This window comes from Engystomops pustulosus, chromosome 7, assembly GCF_040894005.1.
Source record: "Engystomops pustulosus chromosome 7, aEngPut4.maternal, whole genome shotgun sequence".
Classification (NCBI taxonomy): Eukaryota; Metazoa; Chordata; class Amphibia; order Anura; family Leptodactylidae; genus Engystomops; species Engystomops pustulosus.
The window spans coordinates 133,968,878-133,983,917 of record NC_092417.1 but is presented as its reverse complement, the minus strand read 5'-3'; the positions used below and the strand labels follow the sequence as shown (position 1 = coordinate 133,983,917).

Here is a 15,040-nt window from a genome sequence, read left to right as displayed (position 1 = left end):
CACGGGCTGGTGCAGGGCTGGGATGGCACATCGGGAAAAGTAGTGGCAGCTGGGGACCTAATACCGAGGGGCGGCTGCCGCCATGAGATTGCGAAAGGCCTCGGTTTCTACCAGCCTATAGGGCAGCATCTCCAGGCTAAGCAGTTTGGAGATGTGGACGTTGAGGGCTTGGGCGTGTGGGTTGCACTGTACTTCCACTTGCGCTCCAGCGTCTGGGGTATGGAGAGCTGAACGCTGCGCATGGAGACATTGGTGGATGCTGTGGAGGATCGTGGAGGTGAAGGTGTGGTTTTCGCACGGGAGGTGTTTGGGCCGGGGTCCTGGGCAGGGGGCTGACTAGCAGAGGTAGTTAAACTAGTAGTGGTGGAACCCCTGCTGATCCTGGTTTGGCACAGGTTGCACAGCACAGTCCGTCGGTCATCCGGTGTTTCTTTAAAGAACCTCCAGACTTCCGAAAATCTAGCCCTCACCACGGGAGCTTGACTACGTGAAACATTTGGCGCTGATGCACCAGCTCTGGCCCTGCCTCTCCGTCTGGCCCCACCACTCTTCCAACCTGTTCTCGTCCAGGACTCGCCTCCGTCTCAGAAGCACTGTGTTCACCCAGTTTATCAACCCAGCTTGGGTCTGTCACCTCATCATCCTTTCGATCCCTCAGTCTGCTCCCCCCTCGGACTTCCTGCCCTGACAACAACTTCACCACTGTCTGACAACCGTGTCTCCTCATCGTCCGACACCTCTTTACACACTTCTGCCACTACGTCCATAATGTCATCATCACCCACAGACTGCGACCGGTGGAAAACCTGGGCATCTGAAAAGAGCTCAGCAGCAACAGGACAAGTGGTTTGTGACTCTAATAAGGGTCCAGAAAACAGTTCCTCAGAGTATGCTGGTTCAAATGCCAAATTTTCCTGGGAGGGGGAAGACTGGGGGGAGGAGGCTGAGGTGGAGGAGCTGGAGGAGTGCTGATTTCGGTGACATGTGTGGACTGCGTGGAAGACTGCCTGGTGGACAAATGGCTAGAAGCATTGTCCGCAATCCACGACATCACCTGTTCGCACGGTTCTGGCCTCAACAGTGCTCTACCACGAGTCCCAGTAACTTGAGACATGAACCTAGGGAGTGTAGCTCTGCGGCGTCCCCCTGCTCCCTCTTCAGCAGGTGGTGTCTCACCCCGCCCAGGACCACGGCCTCTGACCCCTGCAGTAGTTGGACGCCCACACCCTCGTCCTCTACCCCTAGCCCTCGGGTTCAACATTTTTAAAATTAATGTGTAAACTGTAAAAAATTTTGAGTTTTTTTGGTGTTTTTGTTTTTTTATCAAAACAATGCTATTCTTTTGCTATGGCAAGTTTCTAGCCTACACTGACAGCACACAACTGGATTTTGTGCTGTGCCTGATGACTTTGAGTTATAAAAAAAAAATAAAAGTAAAAAAAAAAACCAAAATGCAGCCTGTGCCTAATTCAATCAAACCCCTAATAAATTGTCCCACTTAGGTGTTTGAGATGGATATGTGTGTCACTAAGAGCTAAATATGACGTTCGCAAGTCTCCCTGCAAATTCCTCACAATATGGTACTAGCTGCACTACTAGTGCCAGCAAGGCCAACCACAAGCAAACAAACAAAAAAAAACTATGTAACGCTATTCTAGCCCTAACAAGGGCTGTTGGGTTCTTAGACTCACTCCTGCCTAACAGTAAGCTAATATAACAGCCTAACGCTATCCCTGCAGCAGCAGCAGCTCTCTCCTTAACGCCATCCAGACAGAGAATGATGCGAGCAGGGGCTAGTCTATTCCAGGGTCAACTGATCAGGCCAGCCAACCACTTCTATCGACGTGTAAGGGTACCACATCATGCTGGGTGGAGTGCAGAGTCTCCTGGCTTGTGATTGGCTCTGTTTCTGGCCGCCAAAAATCAAAACGGCGGGAGATGCCATTTTCTCGAGCTGGCGAAGTATTTGTCCGAGCAACGAGCAGTTACGAGTACGCTAATGCTCGAACGAGCATCAAGCTTGTACGAGTGTGTTCGCTCATCTCTAAAGCTGAGTTGTCCCTCAAAATGTGAGTTTTTAGGATTTTCATGAAAATGTGAAAAATTGCACCTAAAGTTCTGCGCCTCATAACATCGTAGAAAAAGGAGATAAAATATCATCCCAACATAAAGCAGACATTCCGTTAATGTAAATTATCAAGCCTTTTGGGTAGTTTTATTTCCTCTTTGGAAAGCGGAACATTTTAAACTTTGAAAATGAAGAAATTTTACACGCTTTTGCCAAATTTTTATTTTTTTCCAGAATGAAACACAAAACTTATCACTTAAATGTTACAACTAACGTGAAGTACAATGTGTTACGGGAAAACAATCTCAAAATTACCTGGATATGTTAAAGCGTTCCGAAGTTCTAACCAATTATCGTGATACATGTCAGATTCGGAAAATTGAGTCTGGTCATTGAGCTGAAAACTAGTGTCGGTGATAAGGGGGTTAAACTCTCTGTTTACACTAAAAAAAAATATTTTTTAAATACACTTATGACTACTTTTTTGATCGAGAAATGAGCTGTAAATGTTAATTCTGCCTAAAGTTTTGAATGTACTACATAATTGGCTTATACAAATTTATATTTCTTCCTTTAAAACCATGAGCTAAATTGTTCAAAAATTGGTTTGGAGTGGATAAAAATGTCAAAATGAATATTCTCAGCCTTATTTGTGAGCTAAGGAAACAGCTATTAACTGACTTTCACATATATAATTGGAGTACATAACTGCAACACTTTGTAGGCCCAAGATGCTTCGCCAATCACCTAATTTTTATTGGGGAAATGGGGAATCACAAAATGAAGAGAAATTTAATATTTTCAAGGGAGCTGCCTTACAAGGTAGCTAAAAGAGGTGTGGTTTTCCTTATTCCACCCTGGAAAAACGTTGCATATTTTTCCAGAATGCCCCTAGTGGAGCATCCATGGCTATAAGACTCCACACGCCTACATGGTGGCCTTAAATGGCAGTTTCTGTAAGGAGAACTCTTACTTCCCGACCCTAGGCACAAGCTTCTCACCTAGCCAGCCAATTCTCTACAATGTACTGAGAAGAACCAGTCAGGTCGAAACAGTGCTGTCTTAAGTTGGGAATCTGTTCCTTCCATGGCCCAAGTGCATAACTTTACATTTATCTACATTTTAACCTCATCAGCCATCATCCCTCTGTAAAGCTAAACTATCAACCTCAGTATTAATTACTTTACACAGCTATCATCTGCAATTAATGAAACTTGACTGTGTACTTGACCCACTTGACCCACTACAAGGTCATTAATAAAAATATTAAAAAGAAGTGGCCCCATTACTGACCCATGTGGCATTCCACTGGTAACGTCAACCCAATCTGAGCATGTGCCATTAATATGACCCTCTATTTTCTATCACTAAGCCAATTACTTACCCAAATACACAGATTTCCCCCTAGTCCCAGCAGTATCATTTTATGTACTAACCTTTTATGCGGCACTGTGTAAAATGCCTTTGAAAATTTCAGATATACAACTTCCACAGCATCCCCCAGATCCAGTCTGGAACTTACTTTCTCATAGAAGCCAATCTGATTAGTCTGACAGGACCGAGCTCTCATAAACCCATGCTGAGGCTGGGTTATAAGGCTGTGTATAGTGAGATCCAGGATAGCATCTCTAACAAACCCCTCAAATACTTTCCCCACAACAGAAGTTAAACTCACAGGTCTGTAGTTTCCAGGATCGCTTTTCGATCCTATTTTGTATATTGGTACCACATTCACTATCCGCCAGTCCTATGGAACATAAACAGTCCTCAGGGAATCTTCAAATATTAAAAATAATGCTCTATCTATCATGGTACATAGCTCATGCAGAACCTGGGGGTGCATGCCATCTGGGCCCAGTGATTTGTCTATCTTAGTGGTTGCGAGGCGGCGCCATACCTCTTCCTGAGTTAAACTGTTGACATTCCAAAGAGAATTTACATAATTCCTCAACGTGTCTTCCACCAAGGGATTTTCCTGGGTAAAGTAGAGTGGCCCTTTCCTCATCTCCTTCAACCAGGATCCGCTTGTTATTCCTCAGAGAGCCCACTTATATATTTGAAAAATAATTTGGGATTATTTTTGCTCTCCCTGGCAATATTTCCCTCAGTTTCTATTTTCGCAGCCTTTATCTGCTTTTCACAGGATTAATTTTTTTTGTCTATAGTCCTCGCTACCTTCATGTTTTAGCACCTTAAAAGTCTTATCGTTCTCGCTTATTGCTCTCCTTACTAGAGTAGTTAGCCACATTGTCTTTTTCTTGTTCCTCTTATGCTTTTACCCATATGGTATGTATCACTCACAGGCCTTTTTTAGAATATTTGTGAAAAAAGACAAAAGCCCCCCCAAAAAATTTTGGGGGGCTTTTGTCTTTGCGAACATTGACCCAGTTTATCCCTATAATGTCTTCACTTAAATTTTCCCTCCTGAAGTTTAAAGTGTTTGTTGCCCCTCCATTAACACTCTTAGTAAAGCTTAATACAAAATCAATTACATTATGATCACTATTACCCACGTGTCCCCAACCTGTAATTCTGATACCCAGTCAGGTCTGTTGGTTATGATAAGGTCCAGCAGTGCCCCCCCTCTTGTAATTGAAGTCCCCATGATTAGTGCTTCACCATGCTTTGAAGCTGCATCCATTTGACTTATCAGCATTTCCTCCAATATATTTGGAGCCTTATAACAAACGCCTAGTAATATATTTTTTTTCCTTCCCTTTATGTCCACCCATAGCGACTCCACATTTTCAATTGCGTCACCGATGTCATTTTGGGCGAGATTTTGGCCAACATTCTCCTTACCTCTGTAAGGTCTTTAAGCATGTCAATGAAACAAAATACACAAGATTGGCATCTTCCTGGAGTGGCCCAGTTAGTCTCCAGACCCTAACTCAATTAAAAATCTTTGGAGGGAGCTGAAATTCAATTTTTTCCAGTAACGGCCCTGAAACCTTATTGATTTGGAGAAGATCTGTATGAAGGTGTGCATGAAAATCCATGCTGCAGCATTTGCAAGCAGTGTCAAGAAATACATGAAATGTCTGACATCTGTTATTGCAAACAAAGGTTTTTCTATGTATCAATTACTTATTTTATTTTTGATTTGGGAAAATTGAACTCATTTTAATATATTGTAGAAGGTTTCCTTTTGGTTAAAGTAGGGTGTCAGTTTCATAGGTCAACATTGGAATGTGAAAAAGAAAAATGGATAATATTCTGCTTAAGATGTCATGACAACAATGGTTGTAGCATTTTTTTAAAATTATAACATTGTCTATAACTGTTCAATAAAAAACACAAAATTGAGTAATTGAAGTGCTTCTGGCAGGTCATAGTGAATAGTTGCAGTTTTAACTAACCATTACTTTGGCTAGGTTCTGGTTCGTGGTTGACATCAGGACTTAGGTACACACATCTAGTCCATTGACCATTGCTCTGCTGCTCCCTCAACTCTGTTATCCATTACACCAAAGTCTTTACATGGAAGGAATTATGAAGACAACATTTTCCATCAATTTGTGCTTATCGTGTCTAGCGACAACAGCAATGTTTCATCCATTACAATGGTTTTTCTTCTCACACTGTCGCTATAATCATTATAATTCTGTAATCTGCATCCCTGCATACAGGATTGAGTCTGTTGCTGCCTCACTACAATTTTAATTTTGTCTGCAAAAGTTAGTTAACTAATATTACAGGAACATTATATGTGAATACTGTGTCATCAAGCGGTCGAGCTTGTTTGTTACAAAGCTATGTAATGTCCTAATGTCTGCTAACTAATTTTTGAATGGTGGACGTTGTTATGCATTGGGCTTTAAATCACATTGTACGATGAGCATGACCGCTTTCTTAATATAATCATTGGAAAGATACATTCATTCAGGTGTATTCATGTAATTGCTTTACACTGATAATGAAACCTTTACTGAGTGGATTGTACTTTATGTTACAAATCATTGAAGCGAGGATGAAATGGTCCTAGTGAATATCTCAACTTGCCTAGACTCTCTTTAAACAGAATGTTTTTAGTAATATATTTTTAAATACTATATTAACAATTTTATTAAAGGGGTTCTTCCCTTTTGACCGTCCCTTTCACTAGAAGTGTTCTTTATGCTAAGATGTTAACAACATCCTCTGCTCTTTTTCTCAATATTGGTTGTCTGTAGTAATTTTTAAAAAATTCAAATCTCTGACTAACTGCATTAATTGCTGACCAACAGTGAATTTGAGGTAAGAAGCCAAAGACCAGATAGAACAATTATATGAACTAAAAATAAAATTTAATTAGCAATTGGCAATACGTATTCACACAAAAATGTAGCTGAAAAAAATTACCTTACGTTATATTACATTGGAGACATTACCAAGAAGGAGTCACACTGTAGTATAACAATAGATTCTGAAAAAAAACCCACTGGAAATATAATACAATTCCCACATCTCTACAGTTTTTCCTAGACAATAGTAACTTCACATTCTTAGTAACTTTGGTCAATAAGTGACACCTCTAAAGCAACGACAAATAGGGGAAAAATTTCTTCCTTGACATACGGACCACACATAGCACCATAAATAATTTCAAGGGCAGTATCCTTGAGTTATTGATAGACACACTGGATTTTCTAGAGGCGGCTTGCAAAGCTATTGATTGAACAAGCTGTTAAGGCACTTTCAGTCGATAGGAATAAATTTAAAAATCCCAAGTCCATTTCAGATGGTTTAAAAAAAACACCCTTTCATGTGGAAATTCAGTTTTCCTTTTTCTTTTCATTGTGCTAATCACAACTTTTACTGAGAAATTACCCAGATGATATCAGCTGCAGAAAAATATCAATAGTTAATCACTTCATCCCACTATCATTGTGGCTATTTTCCTACAGAATCTTTTATTTTTTATCTGTATTCTCATTGTCTAATATAAACATACCTTTTCATTAAGAAGTGGCAAAAAATATGCAATATATTCTTTTCCAGAAAGAAGGTAATGCTATATTTTACCACTTCTATCCTAAAAACATAAACATCTCATAACACATGTATGCTATAGGATAGTGAAGAAACGTAGCATGCAGCAATGGGCAAAAGGGTAACAGTGTTTTAAACTGTCAGACTCCATATCTCTGCATCCACTACAGCTTTAGCTTTGTTCTACAGACAATCATTTTGGCTTTCTATTGCATAGATTTGACAGTAGCATATGTTTAGTTATGCTGATTCTTGTCATGTAACTGCATTGTTACTGTTTTGCTCTTAAAAATCTCCTCCAAGAGATGTTTTTAGGTACTGAAACAAACAGACTGTTTTTTTATTTTCTATATGTACAGTATTTATGCAAATCATTTATGCCCTTCCATTTTGTTCGGGACATCGATGGAGGAAGCCACAGCACACCGAAAAGTCCAAAGTATAAAGGCTTTATTTACATAAAAGGCATAGGATTCGCGACGTTTCGATTCACAATGAATCTTTCTCAAGCATTCATTGTGAATCGAAACGTCGCGAATCCTATGCCTTTTATGTAAATAAAGCCTTTATACTTTGGACTTTTCGGTGTGCTGTGGCTTCCTCCATCGATGTCCCAGACTACAGGTTCAGGTACCAGAATCCTTGGCTGCGAGCACCCAACTATCTGAACTCATGTGCAGATTTTTTGATTGCTGTCTTACTTTCCTTCTTTCTTCCATTTTGTTCTTTATTAAAATTTAAAAAAAAAATCTAACTGAAATTTTGGAAGTTGAAAGTTGGGATTTTATAGGAGATGGACAGATGTTAGAGAGATTGATCATATATGATACATATGAAAGATAATATAGATTTATAGATAGGTGATAGATTTATAGATTCATAAATAAAAAGTAGATTATATATTGATAGATGATAAAAGATAGGCAGATATGAGAAATAGATATAGTAGAAAAGAGAGAGAATATAGATTGATAGATAATAGATAGATTAGATAGATAGAATGGTCTATATAGTTAGGAATTAGACAAAGGAGTTGGATAACTAGACAGATATATGATAGATAACTAGACAGGGGAAAGAAGATTAACATCTTCACCCAGGCATTCAACAAAGTCTACATGCAGGGTGCCCCTGTAGGGCAGGGGGCCCTGTGCAAATGCCCAGTTTGTTACCCCCTAATGCCGATCCTGCCTTTAGCTAGTCCCATTATCAAAGCTGCACCTCTCAGACTAATAAAAAGAGCTTAGTAGACCCCTTATCCTTTAAGTAACTACAGATATGGGTTTATCCGTCATTCACAAAGGTGCAATACAATGTGTAATACAGGGTTTATGTATACTGCAACTCGGGTCACATAACTTAAATATTCATTATACCATACTGTCTATCTCCATTACCAGCCAGTTTGGCCCTAAAGGATGGGGATAATTTGGGGTTTCCAAAAAAACATTACATGCTATAAGGTTTTTATTTTTCCATGATTTGGACTTTGTAGCAGCTTCGCCTCTATTAAAATTAAGAAATTGCATTAACTTTTTTTTGGTTGGGGGGCGGGGTAATTTTTCAGAACCAGTATTTCTCACTTTATACGGTTATAACTTTCAAAAGGATTTAACTTACCCAATTCTTTTTGAGTTTGTTTTACGTTATATTTTGTACTTGAAATTAGTGGGAAATTTTGGTTCAGATATTTAACATTTATGTATGAAAAAAGATGAATTTTGTAAACATTTTGAAAGAAAATTGCTATTTTCAAAGCCCGCACATATCACCCCGTTCTTTTAACTTCACCCCTCAAACTATTCAAAACAGCAGGTAGGAAGCTTGTTAACCCTTTACGTATTTTAGAGAAATTCAAAAAAAATGAAGGTTTGATTTGAAATTCACTAATATTTATCATTAATACATTAATTTAGCCACATAAACTGAATAAATGTAGAAAAAGCATGTAAGAATATATTGTACATTTTTTTCCAAGTAAGAGGACACCCTATATGTGGATGTAACCCACTGTCAGGGCACATGGTGCGGAGTGGAAGTTAGGAGCACCATTGAACTTTTGTAAGACAGAATCATTTTCAGGTGCCATGATGTGTTTGTAGAGACCCGGGGGCCACGTTCACATGTGCCATTTTGGTTGCTTTTTGAAACACAATCCAAAGGCTTCACCTGCAATTGCATGTTGAGGTAAGATTGCATTTACTTTGCGTTTAGTTAATGTGTTGGAAACACAATGTTACCAAAATATGTTATCACAAGTACAGCCTTTGGATTGCATTTAAAAACGTAACCAAAATGCCCCGTGTGAATGTGGCCTCAGGTACCACAAACCTTTATCCCAGAGAATTTGTAAACTTTTTATAATGCAGTATAGGGGGCTTATTAACTCCTTGCCACTGATGGGCTTTTTCCTGTTTACTTTATGTTTATTGGTCCCTACTTTCAAAAATCAATAACTTTTATCATTCGGTTATTTTTACAGAGCTGTGTGAAGGCTTATTTTCTGCATAACAAATTGTACTTCCTATTGATGATATTTTAATTTCCATCCCTGGGAATTGGAAATACAATTCAAAATGCGGTAAAATTGACAAGAAACTGCATGTATACTGTCCGGTGCTTTTGCAGTAACTGAAATGTTGCAAAAATGAACTTGTCTTCAGTCAAAATCACACTGTGGCCCATCAATGGAACAATTTATGAGGTAACCATTACTATTTTAAGCTACTGTGCAGGAAAAATGATTTAAAATACAGGTTAGAACATATTAATGATTTGAATTGCTTTGTTTCTGCTGTTTCTCTAATAGTTGGCTACAGTAGTGTTATGCCATTGGTGGACCTTAAAGTACAGATCAAAGTGATGCGTAGCAAGTTGCTGTAGTGTTGTATTAAGTGGACCCGTACCACAAAGTTCAAGGCTGGGGCCGTCTTAACCCCCCTTCCCAAGCCATTAATGAAGCGTTAACTTTTTAAATGCCCCTGAAGAAGTTGCCAGTGTCATTTAAATTATCTGCGTCTTTGTGCGCCAGAACTAACCTGCCAGCACATGACTTCATTGGGAGACAACCTACCCAAAATGGCGGAGAGCAGTGCACAGAGTTTTTAAAAAATTTCAATGACTCTGCTCATCAGTACTGGAGAGGTGAAGGATGAGTAATTAAGGTCACCTTTGTTTACCTCCACAAGGGGACTTAAATGTCGTAATTGGTACCTGAAATATTGTCTCCTTGACCACCATTGCATGTGTTTATGGCAGATGAAGAGAATTGTGGTGTAAACAGTGTACAGTAATGTTGCAGATCCTTTGCTTATTGCTATTGTGTGACACCAAGTCTGGACTGCTAGACCCACTGGACACCTTGGGCCCCATGTCATTTTATATGATAGATACAATGGTCGTCATAACCTTGCTCAGCTTATTGCTATGTAGCATTATAAACTTTTCAGTCTGGGTAGTTTATAAAGTTATTACAGTAGAACGCAGAACATCTGTCAGATGAAGGGTAGCCACTTCAAGTCTGTACTAGACAAAATGACAGGTGACTAATTACTTGTCTTATATATCAACTTGGTACTGAAGATTACTCTGTCTTATTAATAAGCAACCATGCATCATGTCCAATGGATGGAACTCCCTCATAGAATCAGTTTCTCTCCTTGCTGATGATTTCAAATAAAATCACAATTTTTTTTCTACAGAATTTTAACAGGGTTTATACCAAGAAACTGTCCCTTGAATAAAATGTACAATACTATTTTTCGATTTTGTAGAAATGCATCCTTATTGCAGTGAATGCCTTAAGAGTTATACTAGTACATGCCAGGATGTATTATTACATGTGTGACAATGCATAAGGGATTTTATATAAATAGAACAATGTAATTGTGTGTTTACTATTATTTTATCAATATCTTGATCAAGGTTCTTATGTAAACTAATTATGGTAAATTGTGATGTGGCGCAGGTGTACTACCATTGTGTTGTGTTGACACACGTACCTAATACAGGACAATAAGGATGACATAGTGTATAGCTCCTATATATTTTTTTAAAAATGTTATCTTTGAGGACATATTAAAAGGTTTTCCATCTCAGCATTCACATTTAAAGGGCATCTACCACCAGCATGATAGACTGTATGCAAATGAGCCTGATGGGCCTCCAGGCTCCATTTACAGTTTTTCAATTGCATGTTAATAAAAAAAAAGTGTCTGTGTGAAGATAATTTCCCATAAATGTAGTCACATGGTTCCTCAGAGATGGAGAACAGTTGTCTTTGGATACTACCAGCACTGCTTGAGTGATTGCAGACAAGAAAATTGTTTTTGCATATGAAATGACCTGGAGCTACTGTTTGTCATTTGTAAGCTCATACATTTTACTCACATGTTTATGGTAATTATAGCAATCGTCTGTACTACAGTGGGCCATAATATGACCATGAGTATGAGGCTTTCAGCAGTTATTTTCACAGGTTCACTGTAACTTTAAAACTCAAATGCTGGAATTTTAAGGGAATCTTGTTGACTTTTAATTTTCTGGCCCGAACATCTACAATGGGACTTTTGATCAAAAAGAAACCTATTTTTACTGTTTTAAGAGTTAAAATTAATTTTAATCCTGTGCCGAAGGCTCTATTGCACAGTGGTATGCCCTTTCCTTACTTTAACAGTATGTAGAAAAATCTCTACTAGTAATGAGTGGACCTGTAAAAATTCAGGTTCTGGCACTGTTCACAGTGGCATTTAACTGCCAGTGGCATTTAAATCAAAGCAGCATGAGCACGCAGGTACCAGTGACATGAACGCCAGAATGACCACATCCTGCGCCACCAGCATGTTAGTACCAGCATGCTTGTACTCCACTGATTTAAATGTCACTAGCAACCTTGCCATCAGCAGTCAAAGAGCTACTGCTTGCAATCCGGACAAACCCAAACAGACTTTTAAAGCACTGATTGGTGGTTTCACCCTTTGCTGCTTGCAGAATTTAAATGTTTAATTTAATTAATGTAGCACATGCTCACGCTGTGAGCTGCCATATTTGTAGGGTCGCCCATTTCCATTACATCATCAAGGAGAAACGATCATCACCGAAGTGGCTGTGCCCAGTGCCCCCAGCATGGTAGTGTTGGTGCGTATGTGCAACATGAATTTAAACGCTGCTGGCGGCTTTGCCGGGGGCATTTAAAGAGTTAACTCCTGTGATTGGTGGTAGGCCTTTCCAGCGAGGGGTTGAGCACTGAGAAAGAATTATGTGTGGTTGGTTAAGCAGTGAAAATAAATTGTGTGTAATTGAAACTGTGGTAAACAAAATTATCTCCCTTTAATCTTCTCCAAATGTCCCTGAAACCGAACTCTGAACAAAATATTGCTAGTTTGGTCTCTCCTACGGTATGCAGAGTATGACCATCTCTAGCAAACCCTATCTAATATGGTGACATAACATTGTTAAAGTCCCCAAGCAATACCACTCAGCACTCTATTTTATTTGGAAAGAGTAAAAGTTTGCTCAACAAATGTAATTTAGATGTATGGGATCTATACACGAGCAAGTAAAAATATCCAGCCTTCCAATTTCCCATATAGAAAGATGTACCGCAATACTAGGGGTGTAACTTGAGGGGATACCGAGGGTGCAGTTACAACTAGGCCAAAAAGGCTTAGGGGGCCCAAAAGGTGTCACTTTCTCATATGATAAAACAAGTTCTATACACAATACATTATAGATAGGGGTTCGGCACAGACTTTGCAGTGGGGCCCATCAGCTTCACGTTACGCCACTGCTTATTACCTTGATAATTCTCTGGCCAAAGAGGAGAATGTGGAATTAAACTTCTGCCCATTTCTTTTCTGCTAAGTACAAAACATTATTCGGATTAGTGTCAAGTAAAACTATCTACTATAGCTGGTTAATAGTTTGTAAGGTATTCACTTTAAAACTCATGTACTGATAACTTTACACATAATTCTAGTATGGATCTGATTGCAAGAAAAACGTTTCCAGGCTATAAGAGAACAACAATAGAATCTGTTTAATTATTAAAGAAATAGGTTGGGTGTTTGCCAAAAGGTCTTTAAATGTATAATTAACCTAACAAGTATTATGTGAAAATATTATTCCTTCTGTCCATCCAATTTATCTGTGCAATGTAAATAAAATACAAGGAATTGCTAGATCTATCTAGATTAAAAATATAAATAACAAAACCCATAATTGAGGTTTAAATGATATATATACTTAAAGGGGTTGTGTCACCATTGCACATTGCTGTAATTGGGTCCAATGCATTGTTAAAAGTACTTTCACCATTTACACTTATTACAAAATCTGCAGGCTTACTGAGTTAACTCCTTTTGTTCTTTATTTCAAGGGTGCCTATCTATCTAGTGATTTGGTTTCAATTCCTTACAAAATACACAGAAAGAGATGCAATCAACATGCAAAAATATAAAAGTTTATTAGTAAAAGTCATAAAAACAACTATTGCACCTAATTTTGTATAATCAATGCATACAAGAAGAGCAAAACAATGTATTCTCACAGCATCATGGTCGGTCAGGCGGACAGTAAAGTGTAAATATGTCGGAGGTCTAGAAAAATGCAGGGACAGCAAACTCCATGCGTATCCTCACTTCAAAGTGACTTCCTCAGGGGTAAGTGTCACTTTGGAGTGACAATACACGTGGGGTTTGCCTCCCCTGCAACCACCTAGACTTCCGCCATGCATGTCAGCCTGACCGACCATGATGCTGTGAGAATACATAGTACATGTGTACTATATGCAGTGTAGTGTGCAGGGGGCGCCAGATTAATGATTTCTGGCGCACGTTCTTCATGAATCTGGTGCCCCCTGCACTGCTTTGACAGACTGCACAAACTTTTTTTGGTGCACTTTTAACATGGGGCGTATGACACATTTCTATTGGACTTCTATTGGATCAGTAAATGCAGGGACTATTTGAGCACATATACAGTATAGAAAAACAAATATCGTGCAGCTCACCTCTCCAATGATTTCCAAAGATCAGCCATTCGGGGAGTGTGGTGGCGTGAAAAATAAACACGTCTTGCGGTGTGCTCGCGTTGCCTGCCAGGACTGCAGGTGTGTCAATGCAATTTCAATCAAGGTAAACGCAGCACTTCCTTTTAAAATTTTTTTTTTCTTCTTTATTGATGACAAAATTTAAAACATGATAGGCAGGATAAGATTACAGCTGCCGCGTTTCGAGCTATTACAGCTCTTAGTCATAGCATGTAAGTGTACAAAATGTTTCAGAATTTAAAAGAAAAATCCACCAATCAAAAACATGAGGGGTGTGTACAAGCCAAACATCACAATACGTTGCAGCTGGTGCTGTCTGAATGAATCGCATGTATTGCAGTGTTATACACATCCACATCAAATCAAAACATCTTAATATTTCAAAGCAAGAAGAAAACATTAATTTTAGATAATAAATCTGTAAATAAAACAACTGATATTTGAGAAAATTCGAAGTTCTTAGATCTGGGAACAAAGACATGTTGGATACAGGTGCAAATCAATTCATGGTGATACTTCAGAATCACTGTAAACATTCTCTGTAAACATGGAAAAAGTTAACTACATTGGAAAAAGTTGACTCCATTGCATCCCTACATAGCCAATAGGCTTAAATCTATAAATGATGACTCATTAGAAAAGGAGATATGAACGATAGAACCATGAATGACAGCTGCCAATAAGACACTTTCAATGTTGCGAGATTTGAAAACAAAAATATGCAACTAAATCTTCACTTTGTGAACATAAGTATGCAGTTACAATCATAATGGTATTTAAGCATCTCCATAAACATTCTCAATCATAATGGTATTTAAGAATCTCTATAAACATTCCCTGTGGGTATTGTTTTTCTAAAAAAAGAAAAAAGCTACCTCACCGTAAACATTTTGACTGTAAACATACCTCACCGTAAACATTTTGTAAATAAACATTCCCTGTGGGTATTATTT

At 38.7% G+C, this 15,040-nt stretch overlaps 1 long non-coding RNA gene across 2 annotated transcripts; it reads right to left on the bottom strand.

Moving 5' to 3' along the window:
- Positions 1–6,513: 6,513 nt before the first annotated feature.
- LOC140068961 (uncharacterized) lies at positions 6,514–14,269 on the bottom strand. 2 transcript variants are annotated; one of them, XR_011848658.1, is made up of 3 exons: positions 14,049–14,269; positions 12,836–12,897; positions 6,514–6,891 (listed from the first exon to the last, which is right to left on the bottom strand). It is a non-coding gene; the product is annotated as an uncharacterized lncRNA (long non-coding RNA). The 2 variants fall into 2 exon arrangements; XR_011848657.1 differs by having other exon boundaries at positions 12,836–12,894.
- Between the last annotated feature and the right edge of the window lie 771 nt (positions 14,270–15,040).